This window comes from Trachemys scripta, chromosome 6 (genome assembly GCF_013100865.1).
Source record: "Trachemys scripta elegans isolate TJP31775 chromosome 6, CAS_Tse_1.0, whole genome shotgun sequence".
Classification (NCBI taxonomy): domain Eukaryota; kingdom Metazoa; phylum Chordata; order Testudines; family Emydidae; genus Trachemys; species Trachemys scripta.
This window is the reverse complement of record NC_048303.1, coordinates 11,946,700-11,970,186: the sequence shown is the minus strand read 5'-3', so window position 1 is coordinate 11,970,186 and position 23,487 is coordinate 11,946,700. Positions and strand designations below refer to the sequence as shown.

At 43.6% G+C, this 23,487-nt stretch overlaps 1 protein-coding gene across 3 annotated transcripts in view; it reads left to right on the top strand.

The window, feature by feature from the left end:
• ZBTB7C (zinc finger and BTB domain containing 7C) overlaps positions 1 to 23,487 on the top strand; it is a 272,862-nt gene that overhangs the window by 187,793 nt on the left and 61,582 nt on the right. Inside the window, exon 1 of one of the 3 annotated variants that reach the window (XM_034774474.1) lies at positions 1,612 to 1,729. The exons of the other annotated variants lie outside the window; for them this stretch is intronic. The gene's annotated coding sequence lies outside the window, so the exon portion shown is untranslated. Of the gene's footprint in view, positions 1 to 1,611; positions 1,730 to 23,487 lie in introns of those variants that run through there. 3 annotated transcript variants of the gene reach the window in all.

The window sequence follows — 23,487 nt, the reverse complement described above, 5'->3', positions numbered from 1 at the left end:
GGTCTAGTGGCTAAGGCACTGGATTGGGAGTCAGGAGGTAAGGGGTTTATTCCTGACGCTGCCACTCATCTGTTGTGTGCCTTTGTGTAAGCTGCTTTCCTCCCCAATTCTTTGTCTTGTCTTGTTTATTTAGATTGTAAGTGGTCCAGTGCAGACCTGTCTCTTGTTACGTATTTGTACAGTGCCTGAGGCAATGGGGGCTGGTCTCAGATGAGGTCTCTAGGTGTTACTGTGATTTCTGTGTTGGGTTTAGTGTGTGGGAGCTAGTGGCCTATGATATACAGGAGGTCGGACCAGGTGGTCCCTTCTAGCCTTAAATCCCATGACTCTGTGACACAAATTAATAATAATGGGCCGGGTTCTCCTCTCATACTGGTATAAATCAAGAGTGATTCTAGTGAGCTGGAAGTCAGACCCATGGGTAGGGTTGCCAACACAATTTCAAAATAAATGACTGTTTTCTTAGCACCCCCGCCCCATCCCTCCTCCCAATATTATTATTACCATTATTATCGTCATAATTATTATTATAATTGATAATAAAATATAATAATCCGTGCTCACCTACATTTGCCTGGGGTATTTATTGCTGCTTTTTGCAGCACTCAGCAACTCCTGATCTTGTTGTACAGAGATGAAAAAAAATAAGGGCCGTCCCATGGGCCTTCTCACATAAGTCTACCTCACCTGAGCAAAACGATGCTGGATTGGCCCCGCTGCAGCACAGCCCTCTGCATGAATGCATATTATTCCGAGGTGGCTTTTGAACCCTGGACACAAATGTGGATTTCTGACTCTGTCGGTGATGTCATTCCTTTATTAATAGTGCCTGGAAATGCATGTGCCTAATTGTTCTCTCTCTGTCTCCCGCTTTACTATTCCATTAATGGCTTGGGGAAACTCCAGGCAGTGCATTTGGAGGGGATTACTGTACCTGTTGATGGTTAACGTCACTCAGTCTTCCACCTCATGCCTTACCCACCACCTGAGTTGTGAGATAATCACCGAGACCAGTACAGCCTGTTCGGTCTTATTGGCTAAATAAAACGGCATTTATGTGCTCCTTGCCTCTGTTTTCCTTCCCGCTCTGCAGATTAATGCACAATACCTGATGCTTTGTTAAGTTATACCCAGATCCTTTTAAAAACATCTAAACCCACCAGTTTTCCTTAGTTTCAGCAAGTTTCACGTTTAAAAATGAAGCAAAAAAACAACAAACCCCACTCAGAGAACTCTGATTTTAAATTCTGAACTGATATAAATGAGCACAGCTCCATTGACCCTACTGGAGGAGCTATGTCAAATTACAACAGGTGAGGATCTGGTCCCAAGGGTGTCAGGCGTTAAGTGTATGCTATATCTAGAAACATCACCTTTTTAAAACCAGAGAATCTTTCAAAGGAACTTAATTTACTTGTTCTGAAAACAAAGCATGAAAAGCTACTCGTAAAATTGGTCCATGTCCCACACGCTGGTTAGATCTTAATAGTACAGGTGGACAGCTAGGGCTCCGTGCCAAATACTTTTGGTTTAGAGGGAGTGGTGGGAGTGAATTCTCATAACCGCTCCTTGAAAGGCTTAACTTTCCTCACACAAATCAATGACAATCTCCACTCTGCTGCAGACACCCTCGGAGCTACGTTGCCAGTTTCCCATTAAAACAAAGCGGCGAGTTTTATGATAGACCACGCACGGTGGGGACAAAAGGGGGAATACAAGAGGTGAAAAGGTGGGTTGGACACTCCACTTTTCCACACTGTGGCAGGTTTCCAAAAGATCTGATTTTCCTTACAGTGTTTGTGGCTTATTTAATCAAGGGGAAGCAGCCTGAATTTCATGTGCCGAGGCTTATCTAGTTCATTTCAAAAAGATCTCCAGTGTGCCTAGAGCTCTGTAGCATGTTTCGGTTGCTGTCCTCTGTTATGATCTATCACGGCTTACATGAATTTTAATTGCTATTCAAACCAGAACCTGCTATTCTCTTTCTGATTTACTTGTGCAGCTCCTTGACTCTTTACCAGGCATGGAGATCTTGGCTGCACATCAAGACATATATAATGCATTGCCTCAATTGGTGTGGTTTTTGCAAGTCCGGTTCAGATTTTTTGTATCTGCGTTTAAAAGAATCTGTTAGCTTCTCCTGTTGATTAGGCAGGGGGGTTCTGAGCACAGGCAAAATGTGTAAAATGATTGATGTTTTCATTTTATTTTTTAATAATTTTTGTTTCAACTTTTGATTGTTTGAAATTTCGAAGAGAAAAAAATCCTGTAAAATCCTTTAAATGTCTTAGTCGACCGAATACTTATGGAATAATTGTCATCAAGCACTCGTTTGGGATATAATTCTTATTATACAGCTGGTTGGTACGGCTTTCGTGAAGTTTAAACTGATCTGCTTTCTGTTGTCTGTGCAGAAAGCTGTAATTGTGCGGGGGAAACAAGAAGTACTTTATCCTAAAACCTTGAGTCATCCCTATTTGGAAACTCAGGTTAAAATACTGGTGAGTGTCTCTGTAGATCTTTTTGCTCCTTTTTAAGCAAGTCCGATGCTGACGTGTCTCCAATGCAGTGTTACAGAGTTAATATTTTTTGTTGTTTATTTTCTAAGTGCAAGTCAAAGCGCTGTTTTGATGGTTCAAAATCTCTCCCAAATCCTGGTGGCAGGGATACCTATACCAGAGTATGTGAGGAGGGTAATTCCCATAGCCATGTGGTACATAACATTCCATATATTTGCATGATATCTTGCTTGTGATATTTGAGATGTTCTTATTTAAAGCAGGACTTGGCTATTTAAAGGTTTTGCAGCTGGAAAAGGATTTTCAGTGCTCAGTGATCTTTGAGTTATTTGTCTCTTTCGTATGAAGTGTGCTTGTATAGACACAAACCAGTTCAAAAATTTCTTCGTTATATGATTGTGCAGAGAAATAGAATTCGTTCTGCTCTTGTATAAGCACAATACCACTATGGTCTAATCCCTCTAGTTACAGTATTATGGAGGAATGCAAATGGTTGTGATAATTTTTTTTCTTTATTGGATTATGGGGCTGTTAGTGAATTATAGTATAGTTAGGGGGCTACAAAAGCATCCTTATATATATATGTGCCAGCTCAATCCATCACAGACTTTTTTTAAGCAGAGCCACTTGTGTGTGGTTTTGTGAAGTGAATGAATGCCCACTAGGGGATAGTTGTGAAACTGACGTTGATCGTCCACATATTACCAAGTCAAATTTGAATCCAGGTCCCTGGAAACGAAGATTGCTAGGGTGGGTGATGAAACTCACTGTTGAAAACCTTTCTTGAATTCTAATCCCAGACTGATTACACCACGGGGCAAATCCTCAACTGGGATAAATTGGCATAATTCTGTATGCTCCTATGAGAATTTACCCCAGCTGAAGATCTGCCATAGTATGTCCCGGGAAAGTCACTTAACTTCTTTGTGCATCAGTTTCCCCTTCTGTGGAATGTAGATAATAATAAGTACTGACCTATTTCACAGTGATGTTGTGAGGATGAATTAATGTTTATGTTTGTATTGAGCATTACTATTGAAAAGTCGGTGCATTTAGGACATCCGGCTCCCACCCCGCATGCAAGCTGCTATCAGATTTCATTTTGAAAGATGGTTGCTTACTTGCACAGCAATGACGTATCATGAGTTGAACTGTGCATATCCAAACACCAGGTATGGCTTTACTTACTACAAGAGACTGCAGCCACTAGAGTCTAGTATATACAAATTAGCACCCACAGTTATATTTGCATATTAGCTAATGCTGTTCAGATTGAGCAGGTCAGTTTTTCCCAGTTGTCCTGGGCCTGAACCATATAAAACCCAACACCTAAACTAGATGCAGTTGGCCTAGTTCAAAGCAGAATAGCTCCTTACCTTTGTGCCTGTCTCACAAATATATATGCCATTCAGGGACACATGAAACAGTACTAACACTTAGCGCTCGACACCTGATCCTGCAAACCCTTTTTCATGCAAGTAGGCTTTACCAGTGCAGGTAATCCTATTGAAATAAATGGGACTAAGCCCCTTGGGGCAGGGACCATCTTTTGTGTTTGTACAGCACCTAGCGCAGCCGGGTCCTGGTCCATGACTGGGGCTCATAGGTGCTACAGTAATACAGATAATTACAATAATAATACTCACACAAGTAAGGGACTGCTCTGGTGAATAAGGGTTTGCAGGATCAGGCCTTTATCTTTTGCTTTACATGCCTGTTTCTTTTCTTAGGGCAAGTCTACCCTACAAAATTAAGTTGACCTAAGTTACGTCCATGTACAGCCACCGCAGTAATTAAATTGCTTTTCCATGTCCACACTACACTCCTTGTGTCAGCGGTGCACATCCTCACCAGGAGCGCGTGCACCGATTGAGCTGTCAGTGGGGGGCTTGTGGGATAGCTTCTGGAAGACGGCAACAGTTGATGTCAGCAACTCGGTGTCTACACTGACACTGTATCGACCTAGCTACATTGACCTAAGCACAGTGCCTCTTGCAGAAGTGGAGTTATTAAGTCGGTGTAGTCGGCGAGAGCTACATTTTAGTGTAGACGCTTAAAGAGTTACATTGATGTAAGCTGCCTTATGTCGACCTAATTCTGCAGTGTAGACCAAGCCTTACTTGCACCACATTTAGTCACTTACACCAGTGCAAAATGCTGCCATTCTCACTGGGCTGGGTTTGGCATCCACTTGGCACTTCCTTTGCCTAGATGGACGTGACTAATCAAGGTGCCAGGCAGCGAAGAATCTGGCCCCACACTTTATGAGCATTTAATCATGGAAAGGTGGGATTTTCAATGGAGCTTATGGGAGTTAGACACCATCTAACTGTCTAACTCCCATAGGCCCCTTTGAAAATCCGATTTTCTCTCTCTCTCTTTATATTTATATATATATATATGAAATCTACCATTTAATTTTATTTATATACATATATTATATATATATATATAATGTAATAAATGGCAAGGCATTCAACTATTTTTAAAGCAAAGAAGGTCCTTTTTCCAGATTTTGAAGTCTCTGTGCTATTCCTAAAATATGTCACCAATGTAAAGATTTTTATAATACATGATTCTCACAAATCAAATAACATAACAGTTTAAGATAACAAAGAGAGGGTCATAAACTAGTTCTAGCCTTAATAAATCTGGAAGTGTGATGATTTTAGCAAGCATTGTCAAGTCTGGTTTACTGAAATCTCCTGATGTTCTAACCTGTCTCTGTTTCACTGGGCTCTCAGCTCCATTCTAGCAAAGGCTGACTTAAAAAATTACTAGCAATAAATATTGTGGATTGTTTTGCTTGATAACCTTCCCCTAGAATCACGAAGTGTTTTACATGTTCCACTGAATCTGTCTCTAAAATGAATGGAAGTAGTAGAATAGTCAATCTTGGCTTTAATTTTAAAAGTCTAGTCCTGCAAGCCTAATTCACGAGAGAAGGCCCATTCACTTAGCTGAGTACGGATCACTCATGTGTTACAGAATGAGCCCTTAATATCATGCTGAATAATAAATACAGGCTTTGTTTTGCATGGACAAGTCAACTCCTGTTATGATGGCAATTTTAGCCAGCACATTGGAGGTCAGTAGATCAGGTTGCACTTCATTTTAAATTCAGTGATGGCAAAAAAAGTCTGATTCTTTCCCCTGTCCTTTTAAATAGAAAGATTGTATAGCATATAGCAGGGTCCCATCTGTGTTTACAGTAAATACGCAGGTGTAGCATTGTATGGAAATGTTGGCTGTGTTCTGATCCGGCTACACAACAGTACAGGTTTAGTCAGTGAGATCGCGAGATGGTTTATTTCTTTTGGCTGTGAGCTTTAGAGATGAATAGAGGGAGGGGATCTGGTGCTGGCTATTTCTGCCCAGAGCGATTTGGAGGCTCTTTCACATTAGTCAGAGCTCTTTTATTTCTCGCTGTGTGCTCGAGAATAACTTTCGCTTTAAAAAAAAAAAAAATTAACTCCAGTGCACAACTTGCTTAAAAATTTATTTTCCTCCTCATTTCTACTGATTGGTTCCTGGCAATTGGAAGCTTTTTCCCAGGGCAAGTCACTCTCCCACATGTGCCACTTGAGAGGGGAATGGTCCTGTGTAGGGTGACCAGATGTCCCTATTTTATAGGGACAGTCCCAATATTTGAGGCTTTTTCTTCTATAGGTTCTATAGGTGCCTACTACCCCCCCCCACTCCCGTCCCGATTTTTCACACTTGCTGTTTGGTCACCCTAGTCCTGTGCCCTCAGCTCAGCAATACGAGCCAGAGACCAGAAGAATGTCAGTGCTGCAAGGTTTGGTTCACACCGGTGTTTGCAGGGGCAGAGAACAAACACCTGCAGCTCTACGGGGAGAGTCAAGCTGTGTGAACGCAAATCCCCACCTCACACCTTTGGCAACCCCCAGCTACAACCCTTGGCACCAATAACCCTTGGGATCTCTGTCTCCTGATCATTGCTGCCTATCAGGGGCATTCCCTTTCCTGCTGCTTCCTGCTTGGGAGTGAATGCGGGGGGGCTCCCCTGAAGTCCCCCCACCTGCCACACTACACATACTCTAAGGCCTTTACACTGTCAGAGCTGTAAAAAGTCAGGCCCTAAGAGTTATGGCTGCATCTGTCCTGGTGCTTGGCAGGTGCCGAAGAGGAAGAGGGGATGTTTCCCTTCATGGTGGCCCTGAACAATGTGTTTGTGTTTAAGGGTGGAGAGTCAGACTATATTCTAGACTCCTCAGAAAACCCTGAGAATTTGGCCAGGAGTCAGAGGCTCTTTCTAATGGACTGTCTTCCTCTCCCTCCCCCCATGTCCCCAAATATACAAGTTTGGGGAGTTGCCACCTATTGCCCACTGAGGGCCCAACCCTAGGAGAGGGAGGAGACCACGGGGCTGGCCCAAAGACAATAAGCATAGAAATTCTGGCGCTTACTGGGAGGAGACAGAGTGGAGGGATGGAGGTTTGCCAGCTTTCCAGCTATGCAAACAGCCCACACCCATGTTAGCTGAACTTTCTGTTTATCCTCGCTAAGCCCATCACCATGGTATCTGGGCACCTGTTGCAAGAGTGGGTTGAGGTTCCGAGAGTATGTCCCACCTGGACCCCAGACTCAGTTTGAATGGGGCTTTTAGCTCTGCTAGGAGCTCCTGAGTTCTAATCTTGACTCTGACACGGCCTTTATGGCAGGGGAGAAGTCACTTAGCCTCCCTGCCTTCGAGTCCTAACAAGAGCTAGGTAGTGCGTGTACTGTGACAGCTGCTTATTATTACTAATCATCTCACTATCCATCCAGCAGGGTGGATAAAAATTGATGATTTTTTTGAAGAAAAAAAAATTTATAGTAGATTTTTAACATTTAAATTGCTTGTTTTATTTAAATTGGTTTTTTTTATGTTGTTGTTTAAATTATAATGTTTTTCTTTTTAAAAATAAACCTGTTTGAAATGAAATCTGAATGTAATACAGAATATATGAAGGCCTAAAATGTATTATACTCTCTTAAAATAGGTAACTGTGCGGAATCCATAGGCCTCTTTCACAAACTTTGAGTTAAAGTCTCCTTTTCTGTATAAAGAGAGAATCGGGGGGAAACATCAAATTCTTAAGGTCAAGCTTTATAAATCTGGCACAGTAGGTCACATACTGTATTAAGGGCTTGATCCTGTGGAGGACCCTACTCCTGGATACAAGAGACTGGCTAAGTCATCACAGGCATTGGGACCCGGCCTCTGACTCGTGGAGACCATTCATCTCATCAGGATCATCCACTGAGCCCATCGGGGTGGTCTCACACTCCTATTTTATAGCTTCTCCCAACCTGACCTCTGATTGGCTCAGTTCTCAAATGATGAATATTTATGACTCCTCAATCCATCATGGAAACTTACTTTCTAGTTCATGGAAAAACACTGTTCTGCCCAGTAGCTACCAGACCTTGCTTCTGGATGGTGGAGAAAGGAAATAAGGAAGTGGTTATTTACTCCTTCTCATAACACAAGAACTAGGGGTCACCAAATGAAATGAATAGGCAACAGGTTTAAACAAACAAGAGGAAGTATTTCTTCACACAAAGTACAGTCAACCTGTGGAACTCTTTGGCAGAGGATGTTGTGTAGGCCAAGATTATAACAGGGTTCAAAAACGAACTAGATAAATTCATGGAGGATAGGTCTATCAATGGCTATTAGCCAAGATTGGAAGGGATGGTGTCCCTAGCCTCTATTTGCCAGAGGCTGGGAGTGGGCGACAGGGGATGGATCACTTGATGATTACCTGTTCTGTTCATTCCCTCTGGGACACCTGGCATTGGCCACTGTTGGAAGACAGGATACTGGGCTAGATGGACCTTTGGTCTGGCCCAGTATGGCTGTTTTTATGGTTCTGGGCACTTCCGATAAATGAACTTGCTCTGTCTTGTTGCATGTACACAGGCAGAGGACAAAGACAGAAATCCATGAGTTTCTCAATTGCCTTCCTCTGTCTCTAAATAAATAAAATACTGCAGAGCAAAAGGCATGTGGGTTACACAAGCAGAAATCTTGGATTGTTGCTAATTCTTTTGTTTTACTGGGGATGGGATGGGGGATTTCGGTAACTAGGGAGAATGAGCCAAGTGTGCAACGCTGGTGTCAAAGCAGGACACTGTGGGAAGAAGGAGAAGCATTCTTCAGGGTGCAGCCTCTAGTACTGATTTCAACACCTGGGAACTGGAGAAAAAAACCCTGCCATGGCTACAGGTCATAAAAAAGACGCTATTTGGGAATATTTTCAACAAATTCCTGTACCTCTGGGTAAAAAAGGAACACGTGCCAAATGTAACAGTGCAACAAAGAGATGCAAGATCTGGTTGTCAGAATGAAACAACGTTATGAAAAATGCTGCTCAGAAGGCAATGGCTTTGAAGATGATGATGTGGACATGTCTGAAAAATCTGGATCAACTGGTTAGTAAAATTATTTTTGCACCATTCTTACTAACTGCCTGCTATGTCTTACTATGCCAGTAAATGATCATTTATATTATTGTAATAAATTTGTGTTTTGAGTGGCTTGCTTATGAATTTTGAAGTGTTTGTGTTAAAATATAATTGGTACGTTAGTTTGTTGTGGGAGTATTTATCAATTACATTTTTACTGCTGGACTTCTGAAATGATTTTTTTATTGCTCAATATAATCAAACATCCTAGGTGAAGATTTTCTATTTAAAAGTAAAGTTTTATTAGGCATTTATGAATTTTAACATTTAAAAAAATTTTCAAGCTGTTTAGTATGTTGCTAGAGATAACGTTTTAAATACATTTAGATAATCCCTATGATTTATTTTCCCTAGAAAACTGGCTTTAGAATAAATTGTCATTTAAACAGTGGTACAAACAGCTGCAGTAGAGGGAGTCTTTCATTTACAATCTCATTTTTTTAAAGCAATGCATTGAGTAATACTTTGTGAGTGAAAGTGACTTCTTTTACCATTTTGTTTCAGAGTCCAGTGCACACATAAGGGGTTCTGAACATCCATCCTCTGCAGTGTCCACCAGCAGTGCTGCAACTAAACATATGTCAGATAGTAAGTGATCTGTATTAAAAAAATAAAAGATTTTCTTCATCATCCAATAAAATCATGGATGAGATTGTTATCAAGACCAGCAAATTCCAGCAAGACTCCATAGATGAAAAGATTGCTCAGTTCATTTATGCAACAAATTCTCCTTTTTGTCTTGTTCAGAATAAACATTTCATTGACACTGTTCAATCATTACAACCAGGCTACACTCCACCCAGCAAAGCAGACATTGCTGGATACAGTGTATGAAAATGAAATTGAACCGTGTGCAAAAGACATTGATGGAAAATTCGGTAATCGGAGTCTTGATGAGTGGAGCAATATACACAAGGATCCAGTAATATGTGCTTGTGTGACAACAGAAAATGGGGTTGGCCGTCTCACAGAAATGATACATCAGGAGATGCCCATACAGCTGAATACTGAAAAGAAGCAGCAGTAAAAGCTATAACAAACTGTGAACAAAAATCCAAGTGTAAAGTGAATTAAGCTTTGTCACAGACCATGCTGCAAATGTAACAAAGATGAAAAAAAATGTAGAAGAAGATAATGAAGGGAACCTGAAACGTATAACATAGGGACGTGATGCTCATTTGCTGCATCTTTTAGCCAAAGACTTAAGTACAACTCCAGGAATAAAGGAAGATGTTGAAATTGCAAAATACTTCCGTAACAACCGCTTTGCTTCACATTCACTGAAGAAAGCAGGTGGGCACAAACTAATTCTCCCCCAAGATATACGGTGGAATTCAGTGGTTGACTGTTTTGAGCTGTTTAATAAGAACTTGCCTGTTCTGATGAAAATGTGTGAAGAAAATTGTGACAAATTAGATAGAACTATCACAGCCAAAGTAGTCAACATCAGACTAAAGAGCAATGTAGAACTTATGCTGGATATACTGAAATCTGTTTCTGTTGCCTAGGCCAAACAGCAGAACGATTGCTGCTGTATTGCTGATACCGTTACAATTTGGAAAGAACTTCAAGAGACCGTGAAGAAAGAAACACCCAACAACAAAGTTAAGTTGCAGGCAGTAAAGAAGCGGATGGATCAGGCACTTACTCCATCTCATTTTCTTGCCAATATTCTTGACTCAAAGTACCAATGTTGATGCCTAACTGCTGAAGAAGAACATGCTGCTATGACATGGAGATCTAATAATCACCCATCGAGCATACCAACTGTAATACATTTCAGTGCTGGGGGCGAACCATTCATGCAGTACATGTTTGTTGATGATGGTTTAAAGAAAGTCACACTACTGAACTAGCTAAGCAGGCTGGAACCATAGTTCGTTGAAGTGCTACACCAGCTTTTCACATCAGTAGCCTCTTCTGCAGGCCAAGAAGCAATATTTTCTTCATTTGGACTAAGTCATTCAAAGTTGAGAAGTCGATGGGGAGTTGAAAAAGCAGGATAACTTGTCTTTCTCCTCCAGTCAATGAATAAAAATGAGGAGAGAAGGGATGAGAGTGACTAGATTTAAAAGTTTAAAGGACAGCGTGAGTAATTTAGGAGACTGTTGTCTCATTTTCAAGAGACTTAGGTGAGTAGGAACTTAAGCCCTGGTCACTTTCACTGTAGGCATATTTGAACGTTTTCCCTGGCTGATCTGAAATATCAGTTTAATTCACTGACTACAGTTAATCCCTCGGTTCCTTTAATAAATCATTTAGTTGTAAATGTGAGACATGTTTTGATAAGAGAAGTTTCTGTATTTAAAATATATAATGTTGTTTTGTTTAATAAAAATAAATGTTACATGCTTTGTGTGTTTAATTAAATTACAGTTACCGTTTTAATGAAGCTTGACACAAATCACGAGCAATAAGCTAGTTGTGTAATAAATAAGAAGGGCAACAAAAATGATTAGGGATGTGGAACAGCTTCCATAGGAGGAGAGATTAAAAGGCCGGGACTGTTCAGTTTAGCAAAGAAACAGCTAAGGGGGGATATGATGCAGATCTATAAAATTCTGAATGGTCTGGAGAAAGTGGATAGGGAAGTGTTATTTACCCATTCACATAACACAACAACCAGGAGTCACCCAATGAAATTAATAGGCAGCAGGTTTAAAACAAACATAAGGAAGTACTTCTTCACACGGTGCACAGTCAACCTGTGGAACGGATTGCCAGGGGATGTTGTGAAGGCCAAAACTATAACGGGGTTCAAAAAAGTTTTAGATAAGTTCATGGAGGATAGGTCTGTCAATGGCTGTTAGCCACGATGGTCAGGAATGCAACCCCATGCTCTGGGTGTCCCTAAACCTCTGACTGATGGAAGCTGGGACTGGATGACAGCGGAAGGATCACTTGGAATTGCCCTGTTCTGTTCATTCCCTCTGAAGCATCTGGCACTGGCCACTGTCGGAAGACATGATACTGGGCTAGATGGACCCAGTATGGCCATTCTTATGTTCTGATAAGGATTAGTTAGACAATGTCTGTACCGTGCTTTAGAGGTGAAAAGCAAAAATGCTAAATATCATTATTGGTAAGTGAACTTGTGGCAAAACCCTTGCAACCTGTTGTATGTTAAATGCCAAAAGCTGCATTAAGGCAAGGTTATGGCTAACAATGGCCTCTTCTGCATCACTTGGCTGATCGAGGGTGTCATCTGATGTGTTAATAGGGAGTGAGGACCGTGACATGCAATTGAGCAACAGTGGCACCTCCAAAGACATGCGAGGCTACATGTCTGATCACCCAAGAGATGCAGATGCCATTGATTTGTCAGACTGGATATTTTCCTGTGTGATTGGCCTTTACCTTTCTCTCCAACTCATCTCAATACAGGCCTGGAAGTCAGGAAACACGGGGTCTATTTCTGGCTCTCGCAGGTTTCCTCTGTGACTTTGAGCAAGTCACACAGGGCCAGATCCCGAAAGCTCCCTGTGCACAGAGACAAAGCGTTCCACACTGAATTGCTTGTTGCAATGGTGCCTTAAGAGAAAGTCCAGTGATTACGGCCAGAGTCTAGAATTTGGACTTGGGTTCCAGTCTCAGCTCTGCCACAGACTGCCTGTGTGACTGAGGGTAAGTCACTTGCCCTCTCCCGTTCCCCAGGTGTAAAATGGGGCTTTTATTTACATCACAGGAGTGTTGTGAGGATAAATATATTGCGGATTGTGAGATGCTCAGATAGTACGGTTATGGGGGCCATACAGGGGCCTGTGATAGACAGTGTTTGTGATTCATTACCCAACTCCTCCTCCTTTCTGGGAATGGATTTGTAATTTGTAGGTTCTCACTACAAAATCTGACTCAACGTATTTCCTGCAAATTGGTTTTTTTGTGACCAGAGCTGGTCAAAAAATGAGAAACCTTTTTTGTGTTGTGGCAGGGCGATGACTCACCGGCGCGGCGCCTCCTGCTGGTCGTCCAGGGAATTAGCTCTTTCCAGCCCAGTGCGCCCTCTGCAGTCCAGTATCTTGCTTGCCACTGGCCCTCTGTCCTTCCCAGACCCCAGTGCCCTTTGCCCACCACAGTACCCCCTCACTCTGAGTCTCCCCACCCAGGGGAACCCCCTCTCCCCACCTTGCCTCAGTGGGTGCTGCCAGTCGCCATCTAGCCCCCGCTCACTGGGTCAGACGGCAGTCTGTAAACCACTCATCATCGGCTAGGGGGGTTGGATCAGCTGCCTCTATCTATTCCTGGGCTGCCCCTCTGCAGCCCTCATACCCTTTTGTGGGCCCTTACCTCGGCCTGCAGCCTGGGGCTTTGCTAGACTGGAGCTCCCCAGCTCCCTCTGTCCTTCCCCAGCACTGCACCACCTCAGGTACCCGCCTCAACTTCCCAGACAGCCAGGGCCCCTCTTTCTCTGAAAGCTAAAGAAGGTCTGTCTGTGTCTCTGGCCCTCAGCCCTCTTATAGGGCCAGCCTGGCCTGATTGGGGTGTGGCCTCACCTGTGACTGCTTCCCCCAATCAGCCTTTCATTTCTCCGCCAGAGCTCTCTCCAGGGATGCTTTTAACCCCTGCAGGCAGGAGCAGGGTAACCACCCCGCTATATGTGTGAATATATTTTTGTGGAAAAATTCATCCCTTTTTCTCTCAACATAATTCTTAAGTTGATACTTTCCCACCACCTCTATTTGCCAGTTGCTCACCTCATAGTGTTTAAGGGGGGAGGATAGCTCAGTGGTTTGAGCATTGGCCTGCTAAACCCAGGGTTGTGAGTTTAATCCTTGAGGGGGCCATTTAGGGATCTGGGGCAAAATAATCTGTGAGGGACAGTACCTGGTCCTGCTAGTGAAGGCAGCGGGCTGGACTCCATGACCCTTCAGGGTCCCTTCCAGCTCTATGAGTATATTATATAATATAGGGCCAGTAGAGACCACCAGGTCATGTAGTCTGACCTTCTGTATATCACAGGTCGCAAGAGCACCCAGCACCCATGTGCTAAGCCAACAACCAAAATTAAACCAAAGTATTACAACCTACAGGAGAGAAAACTATTGTGTGCCACAGGTAGAGAATAGGAGATTACGGAGGTGCACCAATGGCAGGAAATTATGAGCTATATCTCAGCCTTCCACGGTGTCACTTAGGTCACAGGCTTCCTGACTGACTTGTCATTTCCAAACCTTCTGTATGTCCCTATAGCACTGGCTCTTGACCTTTCCAGACTCATGCACCCCTTTCAGGAGTCTGATTTGTCTTGCGTACCCCCAAGTTTCACCTCACTTAAAAACTACTTGCTTACAAAATCAGACCTAAAAATACAAAAGTGTCCCAGCACACTAGTACTGAAAAATGGCTGCCTTTCTCATTTTTACCATATAATTATAAAATAAATCAATTGGAATATAAATCTTGTACTTTCATTTCAATTTATAGTATATAGCGCAGCATAAACAAGTCATTGTATGAAATTTTAGTTGGTATTGACTTCACTGGTGTTTTTTTATATAGCCTGTTGTAAAACGAGGCAAATATCTAGATGCATAGGTGCTGACTCCATGGGTGCTCTGGGGCTGGAGCAGCCATGGGAAAAAATTAGTGGATGCTCACCGGCAGCCAAGCTCCCCTCCCTCCTCCCCTGAGTACGACGTGTCCCCGCTCCTCTGCCTACCTCTCAGTGCTTCCCGCCGGGCCGCCGCCAAACAGCTGTTTGGTGGCATTAGCATGCTCGGGGGGCGGGGAGGAGCAGGAACGTGGCGCACTTAGGGGAAGAGGCGGGGCCGGGGTGGGGATTTGGGGAAGGAGTTGGAATAGAGGAAGGAGTTGGAATAGGGGCAGGGAGGGGGCGGAGCTGGGGTGGGGACTTTGGGGAAGGGGTCGGAATGGGAGCGGGGCTGGGGCGGGTCCTCATGGAAGGGGTGGAGTGGGGGCAGGGCCGGGGGCAGAGGGGGGGTCAAACACCCACAGGAAACAGGGGAAGTCGGCACCTATGTCTAGATGAATTGATATATTCCCTTGAAGACCTCGTCGTACCCTGGTTGAGAACCACTGCCTTATAGCACTCAGAGGTGGATTTATAGTGTGGGTGTGTTTTGAGCCCTGAAGTAATCATTGTTTATTAAAGCCATTGAATGGTGGTGGGTCTGGGCTCGTTTCTGCCTTCAAACGAGAGTGAGACCAGGTGATGAAACTCTGAGCGGCCTCGGATGAAGTTAGCACCTCTCATTTTCTAATGAATGCCCAGCAGTGGTGTGATAGCTGTTTTCATAGTCTGTACTGAAAGATTTAAAAATATAAGAATGTTGATGGTCCTTTGGAGCAGTAATTAATGCCTGAATGGGTTAGTTATATGTAGGGGCTGAAACGTTAGAAGGGGTTGGATTGCAGAGGAAATGGGTTGGATTTTCTTTTCTTCATAATCAATGGTTCTTTGCATTGAAGAGGTCTGGAACTCTATTCTGGTATTAGGTATGTGCTGCTTAGTGTCTTATTTATTTTTGGTGTGAATTTCAAATGAGAGAGCCACCTAAATGGGACTGGCTACCTCACGACGCAGGTCTCCTGCCATCACGATACTTTCCCACGTGCTGAGTAGTGTTAGACAGTGAGCTGGGTGGCAGAATGGAGGATCTGCAAGGGGAAAGCCTGTAATTAGTTTCAAAGAGCAAATTTATTTTAGGGGTGGGAGACATCCAGAGAAGTCAATATATTAAATAAGTATAGCTTCATATATTCTAGGCCACCTGTGTCAACCCACCGTAGGTTGTGCCACAGAGCTTTCAGTGGCCTGCAGTCACCATCCTGTTCCCAGTGAACAAATGGTGAAACCCTCACCTCATCTGGCATAAATGGGCAGTTACAACCGAGGGCCCAAGGACTGGATGGACATAGAGACCTCATGAGCCTCTGGCCCTTCAGAGTGGTCTCAGCAGGAGTAGAGGTTGCTCAGAACCTTGCAGGAGGCACTCAGGACCTTGCGTGATTGGATCCAAGGAGTCATAGAATCATAGAATCATAGAATATCAGGGTTGGAAGGGACCTCAAGAGGTCATCTAGTCCAACCCCTTGCTCAAAGCAGGACCAATTCCCAGCTAAATCATCCCAGCCAGAGCTTTGTCAAGCCGGGCCTTAAAAACCTCCAAGGAAGGAGACTCCACCACCTCCCTAGGTAACGCATTCCAGTGTTTCACCACCCTCCTAGTGAAATAGTTTTTCCTGATATCCAACCTGGACCTCCCCCACTGCTACTTGAGATCATTGCTCCTTGTTCTGTCATCTGCCACCACTGAGAACAGCCAAGCTCCATCCTCTTTGGAACCCCCTTCAGGTAGTTGAAGGCTGCTATCAAATCCCCCCTCATTCTTCTCTTCTGGAGACTAAACAATCCCCGTTCCCTCAGCCTCTCCTCATAAGTCATGTGCTCCAGACCCCTAATCATTTTTGTTGCCCTCCACTGGACTTTTTCCAATTTTTCCACATCCTTCTTGTAGTGTGGGGACCAAAACTGGACACAGTATTGCAGATGAGGCCTCACCAATGTCGAATAAAGGGGAACGATCACGTTCCTCGATCTGCTGGCAATGCCCCTACTTATACAGCCCAAAATGCCGTTAGCCTTCTTGGCAACAAGAGCACACTGTTGACTCATATCCAGCTTCTCGTCCACTGTGACCCCTAGGTCCTTTTCTGCAGAACTGCTACCTAGCCATTCGGTCCCTAGTCTGTAGCAGTGCATAGGATTCTTCCGTCCTAAGTGCAGGACTCTGCACTTGTCCTTGTTGAACCTCATCAGGTTTTTTTCGGCCCAATCCTCTAATTTGTCTAGGTCCCTCTGTATCCGATCCCTACCCTCTAGTGTATCTACCACGCCTCCTAGTTTAGTGTCATCTGCAAACTTGCTGAGAGTGCAGTCCACACCATCCTCCAGATCATTAATAAAGATATTAAACAAAACCGGCCCCAGGACCTACCCTTGGGGCACTCCGCTTGAAACCGGCTGCCAACTAGACATGGAGCCATTGATCACTACCCGTTGAGCCCAACAATCTAGCCAGCTTTCTATCCACCTTACAGTCCATTCATCCAGCCCATACTTCTTTAGCTTGGCGGCAAGAATACTGTGGGAGACCATATCAAAAGCTTTGCTAAAGTCAAGGAATAACACATCCACTGCTTTCCCCTCATCCACAGAGCCAGTTATCTCATCATAGAAGGCAATTAGGTTAGTCAGGCACGACTTCCCCTTCGTGAATCCATGCTGACTGTTCCTGATCACTTTCCTCTCCTCTAAATGTTTCATAATTGATTCCTTGAGGACCTGCTCCATGATTTTTCCAGGGACTGAGGTGAGGCTGACTGGCCTGTAGTTCCCCGGATCCTCCTTCTTCCCTTTTTTAAAGGTGGGCACTACATTAGCCTTTTTCCAGTCATCTGGGACCTCCCCCGATCGCCATGAGTTTTCAAAAATAATGGCTAATGGCTCTGCAATCTCACCTGCCAACTCCTTTGGCACCCTTGGATGCAGCGCATCCGGCCCCATGGACTTGTGCACGTCCAGTTTTTCTAAATAGTCCCGAACCACTTCTTTCTCCACAGAGGGCTGGTCACCTTCTTCCCATGCTGTACTGCCCAGTGCAGCAATCTGGGAGCTGACCTTGTGCATGAAGACAGAGGCAAAAAAATCATTGAGTACATTAGCTTTTTCCACATCCTCGGTCACTAGGTTGCCTCCCTCATTCAGTAAGGGGCCCACACTTTCCTTGATTTTCTTCTTGTTGCTAACATACCTGAAGAAACCCTTCTTGTTACTCTTAACATCTCTTGCTAACTGCAACTCCAAGTGTGATTTGGCCATCCTGATTTCACTCCTGCACGCCTGAGCAATATTTTTATACTCCTCCCTGGTCATTTGTCCAATCTTCCACTTCTTGTAAGCTTCTTTTTTGCGTTTAAGATCAGCAAGGATTTCACTGTTTAGCCAAGCTGGTCGCCTGCCATATTTACTATTCTTTCTACACATTGGGATGGTTTGTTCCTGCAACCTCAATAAGGATTCTTTAAAATACAGCCAGCTCTCCTGGACCCCTTTGCCCTTCATGTTATTCTCCCAGGGGATCCTGCCCATCTGTTCCCTGAGGGAGTCAAAGTCTGCTTTTCTGAAGTCCAGGGTCCGTATTCTGCTGCTCTCCTTTCTTCCCAGGAAGACACAGGAAACAACCAGTTGGGAGCTTTTTGCATGGATTTCTTTAAGCGGAGATCAGTTATAAACACATTCCCCTCGAGCTTTATCAAAAATGTTTTGAACAGTGGTCTTTGTTCTGCCACCCTCACTCACGCTGAGTAACAAACTGCCTTATTGTGGGAATATCTGCAGATTAAAGCACTACTCAGTCAGTGCAGCAGAACCTGGGCCCTATCTTTATTGATATCAGAGGGCAGTATAGTCAAGTAATTAGAGTTGGAAATCCTAAAGTCTGTTCCCAACTTGCCACTGGCTTATTGCTTGACTTTGGGCAAACTCCTAGATTTTAAGGCCAGAAGGGACCATTGTGACCATCTGGTCTGTTGGCCTGCACAACACAGACCACAGAATTTCACCCAGTGGTTCCTGCATCATGCCCAGCATATCTGGCTGAACTAGAGCATGTCTTTTAGAAAGAGAGATCTTGTCTTGATTTAAAAACTTCAAGTGGTGGGTGAGCCACCATACTCTTTTGGTAGCTAGTGCCAAGGATTAATTATCCTCACTGTTAAAAATGTGCACCTCTTTTCTAGTCTGAATATGCCTAAGCGTTGGCTTCCAGCCAACAGATCATGTTAACCCTTTTAGAGCCCGCTTCTAGATTTAAAAAAAAAACCTCTCCGTGCCTCAGTTTACCTTGCCTGTAAAATCCACTTGAGATCCTTGTGAAGAAGAGTGGTAAAATAAATACCCAGTGTGATGATATGAAAATATAGCTATAAATTTCCTGCAGATATTATTTTTTTACATTTACTGTAGCGGAGAAGCAGGATCGTTTTTAATATTCTAGCCTTTCGTCTGCGCAAAAGCACTTTCAAAACACTTTTGTTGCAATTAATTATAGTGTAATTGAAGCAGAGTGACGATGCTAACTGGGGGCAAAATCTTGTGAAACAAAATAGTGCTTGGGTTGATTTTGTAATTGCTCCGGGTTCCCCACATACAAATTAGAGTGTCAGGATTTTTAATTTACAGGAGACGCATATATACAAATAACTTAGGGTGAGGCTGCTGCTTGCTCTACATGCCTCTGCAAGGGATCAGTGGGTGTAGGGTACCTCCTTTCCCCTGCCTCCCTGTGAGAGCTACTCGTATTGGTCTCTGTGCTAGGCTGCTGCTCCTTCTTCTGTGCAAATCAGCAGGGAGTTGGGGAAAGGGGGCCAGGGAACAGCTAAGATTTGACTCCACCCTCCCAGCCTACAATGCATTGGACTGTGCAGCTGAGCTGGCACAGAGTGGGAAGTAATCTGTGATCAGGAGTGGATTATTCCCCCACCCCGAAGCCAGAGGGAATTGGGCACCAAATTGGGACTCTGCATTGCCTTTGGATCCCTGATCTGCTGCCAGGCACTGTAGGCAGTGTAACTATGCGCTCTTGCTTACACAGGGCAGGTGGTACTTTAGCCCTTAGAAAACCTTCTCTTACTGCCTTCAAAAAGTTCCCAGGTGACGCACCAGCTGAGGTTCTGCTAAAGGGGTTTACTACTTCTCAGGTGGATGACTGCACTTAATTCTTATTAGTCTATTGAGAGATAAAGCAGAGCTGTAGTGCACTGACTCATCTATTACAGGTGATCTGCCAAGGTCATAAAAAGGGGTAGTGCCCTTTTCTGCTTCTTTAAGGAGGACTGAGAGCTTTATTTTAAAGGTTCTTTCCCTCCTTTTTTTAACCTTAGCTATATATCAGGAATATCAAGTCTTGTCTTCCTTGTTTTTGATGGAAGTCTACTTGGAGACTTAGAGAAATGGAGTGGGCAATTTCTCCGCTTTAATTAAAAGGGCTGGAGTTTTGAATAAGGAGATATTTCCTCCCAACTGTTAATAAGACATTTGAGTTGGGTAAGTTTTAACAAAAGCAAACAAGACACAGAGGTTACAGTATTGCCAACTCCAAGTGTTTAAAAATAATTAGTCATATCCTGAGATTGGTTTTAAAACCATGAGATTTAACAAACAATACATTTTGGGTTCTTTTTATTTGCCTTTGGGTGTTGGAACATTCAGGGTTCACATTTTCAAACTTTTCTCTGCAGCCTTGAAGCTTAGAAACCTTTTTTTTTTTTAATGAAAGCTGAGATTCTCAGGTTTTAATAATGTGATTCCAGCAGCTGAGGTTTTAAGAAAAACACCAAATATCATAAAATTCACAATTAAATTGTGAGAACCAGTGACACTGAGTTTAAATCAGTGTGCATAAAAATACCTTCCCGTCTCAGTTGCTCAGGTTTCACTTCCTTGGTACCAGTGATGTCAGAATCTTGCTGGTTCTCCAGTCATCCATAGAGTCTTCCAGGGGAAAAAAAAGACTTGCAATTTTTGATTAAACAGACAAAGAGGAACACACGTCTATTTTCCCCTTTGCAGAAGTAATCGTGTGCCAAGAAAAAGGGATAGATGATCCAGGCATTTGGTAATGGGTCTCCAAAACCTTTCACTTCTATGTCACCAATTCCAATGTGACCTAGGTCAATAGATTAAAACCTATTGCTGGCTAGTGGCTGGAAGATGTTCATAGTCTTGGTCCAATTGCAGGAGGCCACAGCACAGAACCTCCTGTGATTAATATTGGGTGATAGACAAGGAGCCCCAGGACTGAAGTGAGCCTAGATGCTGAACTATCCACTCATCCTAGCATGTTGGCGGACAGTGGGAAGAGGTGTATCGTGCCAGTGTCTGCATTGTACTTGCTCTGTGTGCAAATGGGGAGCCTGAGTCTCCAGGGCTGACAACCTGGCACCTGTTATGAATACTAAATCTACGACACGAATATAAAGCCCTTACACTGATTAATTTGAGCCCATGATGCTCTTATCCTGGTTTCAAAGTAATTGTCTCTCTTGTCCACAATTTTCTCTCCTTACATTTTGCTGCATATTTATTAGGTTTTGTGAGGCTATCTGCAGCCGCATTAAACCAATTTACTCCTTGAAATGTCTGACCTTTGATCTGCCAGCCGGATCCTTTCAGAGCTAGGAGAAGAGCCTTTAATAATGTGCACATGAAAGGCTGGCTGTGGATTCTGTCAATTTCAGAACCTGGTCTGGTTAGTAAAGTATTGGATGAATCAGTTATTACCTAGTAATCATTGCTGTTATTTTTGTGCTAGTAGGGTATATTCCCTCTCTTTCTGGTAACTTAAAGCACCTTATGAGCTCATGTTACATAAAAGGAATAGCCAGTCCGAATGCTGGTGCATGTATGCATATACAATGTATATAATTCAAGCAGTTTCAGGATCCCTTTAGCCAGCTCTAGTCCTAACATAAATGGTCCCTTTCAGAGGCGGTAGATGAGTGAGGTGCATTTCTCTTTAAGGGTTAAATGTATGGAATGTTCATGGTACATTTAAAGCCTATCTCCTCCGCATGAGTTCTGGAAGGTCTTAGTCACTGCCCCATCTCTTTAGACCCTGCAGCAGGCCGTTATTCTGAGCCTGACCAGCGCTGCTGGGAAGTGCAGCTGAGAGGGGAGGCTGTGGCAAATGATGATAATATCATAATAACCATCTGTAGATCTCAGAGCAGTTTAAGTAAGTACTATTATCTGTAAAATGGGGTACAGGGACTTGTGTGACCTGCTGAAGATCATACAACAAGTCAGGGGCAGAGCCAGGCATATAAGCCATGTCTCCTGAGTCCCACTGCACTGCTCTATCCACTAGTCTACACTGCCTTGTCATGATCTTTCAGAGTCCTTGGGTTTCTAAGGGGAGCATTGTGCTTAACCCCTGTACAGGGGGACATAAAGGGGAAGGGACTCTCTGCAACCACTCCGTCCCTTGGGAGAGAGCCGAGGGGCATTATTCATAGATTCATATTCATAAGTTTACATATTCCAAGGCCAGAAGGGACTATTGTGATCATCTAGTCTGACTGCCTGTATAACTCAAGCTGTAGAACTTCTCAAAATAATTCCTAGAGCAGATCTTTTAGGAAAACATCCAATTTCGATTTAAAAATAGTCAGTGATGGAGACTTCACCCTAATCCTTGGTAATGAGTCCCAATGGTTAATTACCCTCAGTGTCAAAACTGTTTGCCTTATATCCAGTCTGAATTTGTCTAGCTTCAACTTCCAGCAGCTAGACTGTGCTCTACCTTTCTGTGCTAGATTGAAGAGTCCATTATCAAATAGAAGTTCTCCATACAGGTGCTTATAGGCTATGTTCAAGTCACCCCTAAACCTTCTTTTTGTTAATCTAAACAGATTGAACTCCTTGAGTCTATTACTGTAAAGCAGGTTGTCTAATCCTTTCATCATTCTCGTGGCTCTTCTCTGAACCCACTCTAATTTATCAACATCCTTCCTGAATTGTGGGCACTAGAACTAGACACAGTATTTCGGCAGCAGTTGCACCAGTGCCAAATACAGCAATAAAGTAACCGCTCTGTACTCCTGTTTTATCCAGTCTCATCTATTTTATCATTCACTGCTTGTATTATAGTAACGAATAGAGGCCCTAACTAATATGAGGGTCTCTTGTGCTAGGACTGTACACACACACACACACACACACACACAGTGAGAGACAGTCTCTGCCCCAAAGGGCTTACATTCAACATAAACCAGACAGACAGCATGGGAGAAGAAGCAGGACGTAGCAACTTGGCCAAGGTTGGACAGCACGTCAGCGGCACAGCTGGGGATGGAACCCTGATGCCCACACAAGTGCTCTAACCACCCAACCATGCTCTCGCTCCATCTGTTTCTGTATGGCATCTATCTATGGCATCAGTGGTATCTAAGCACTGGTACTGTGAATAGTCTTTACTCTCATGAGTAAGGGCAGCAGGATCGGGCCCTCTCCCGGTATTTTAGGAAATGTGTTACTGATATTGATATTGTTTATTTTGAGGTGTCTGTACCTTCCATTGTACTGCCTACCACTCCTTGTCATAGCTTTGAAACCACTGAGGCCAAGACATTATTTTATTATTTATAGCGATCCATAGGGGTATATGGTGCTTTACAGGAGAGCTCAAGACGGACTCCCTGCCCTGAAGAGCTTGCACTTTAACTAAAGACAAGGGGCCAGATCTTCAGCTGGTGTAAATCAGTGAAGCTCCTTTGACCTCCGTCAAGCTATGCCAGTTTCCACCATCTGAAGATGGACCTCAACTTTTCAGAGTAGATGCTATGGGCCCCAGTCTCTGTTACCCTGCATCTTGTGCAGTCATTTACACCCATGCAGATTGGGGTAAAACACCACTAAATCAGAATGATGGCTCTTGGTGCTCATTTTGCATGGGTTTGAATGACTACCCAC